General features: G+C 48.1%; 1 protein-coding gene across 7 annotated transcripts in view; it reads left to right on the forward strand.

Moving 5' to 3' along the window:
* Positions 1–969, forward strand: part of LOC106874806 (F-box only protein 16) — a 185,184-nt gene that overhangs the window by 53,007 nt on the left and 131,208 nt on the right. The window lies entirely within an intron of this gene.

The following is a 969-nucleotide window of genomic DNA, read 5'->3' on the forward strand; positions in this document are numbered from 1 at the left end:
ATATATATATATATATATATATATATATAGATGTGTAATGTCAGTGTGCATACTAGACAGAGTGTAAGTACCTTGAGAGAAAAGTTGAACCTAAGAAGCATCAGCTGTGGTGTGCAAAAGAGACAATCGCACTGGTATGGTCATGTTGCGAGAATGGATGAGGATAGCTGTGTGAAAAAGTGCCACACCTTAGCAGTTGAGGGAACATGTGGAAGAGGTAGGCCCAAGAAAACCTGGGATGAGGTGGTGAGGCACGACCTTCGAACATTGGGCCTCACCGAGGCGATGACTTCTGATCAAGACCTTTGGAAATATGCTGTGCGTGAGAAGACCCAGCAAGCCACGTGAGACCATAATTCAAGGCCTCTGCCAGGGGTGTAGCCAGCCCACTTATGCGTACCTTTCCTTCATTGGACACTAAACTCTGCTTGCGAAGACCTGTTGAGGCAAGTGAAATCGAAATCGAACTAAATTCGATGACTGGCACCCATGCCAATGTCATCTCCTTCACTGGATACTAAACTCGGCTTGCAAAGACCTGTTGGGGTAAGCGAAAGCGAAATTGTGATGGCACTTGTGCCCAGCGTCGCCTTACTGGCACTTGTGCCGGTGGCATGTGTAAAGACATTTGCGTGAGATCATTGCCAGTGCCGTGGACTGGCTCCTGTGCAGGTGACACGTAAAATACACCATTCTGAGCGTGGCCGTTGCCAGTACCGCCTGACTGGCCCTCGTGCCAGTGGCACGTAAAAGTACCCACTACACTCTCAGAGTGGTTGGCGTTAGAAAGGGCATCCAGCTGTAGAAACTCTGCCAAATCAGATTGGAGCCTGGTGTAGCCATCTGGTTCACCAGTCCTCAGTCAAATCGTCCAACCCATGCTAGCATGGAAAGCGGATGTTAAACGATGATGATGATGATGAAATATATATATAGGCATAGGAGTGGCTGTGTGGTAAGTAGCTAGCT

Source organism: Octopus bimaculoides, chromosome 3 (genome assembly GCF_001194135.2).
Source record: "Octopus bimaculoides isolate UCB-OBI-ISO-001 chromosome 3, ASM119413v2, whole genome shotgun sequence".
Lineage (NCBI taxonomy): Eukaryota > Metazoa > Mollusca > Cephalopoda > Octopoda > Octopodidae > Octopus > Octopus bimaculoides.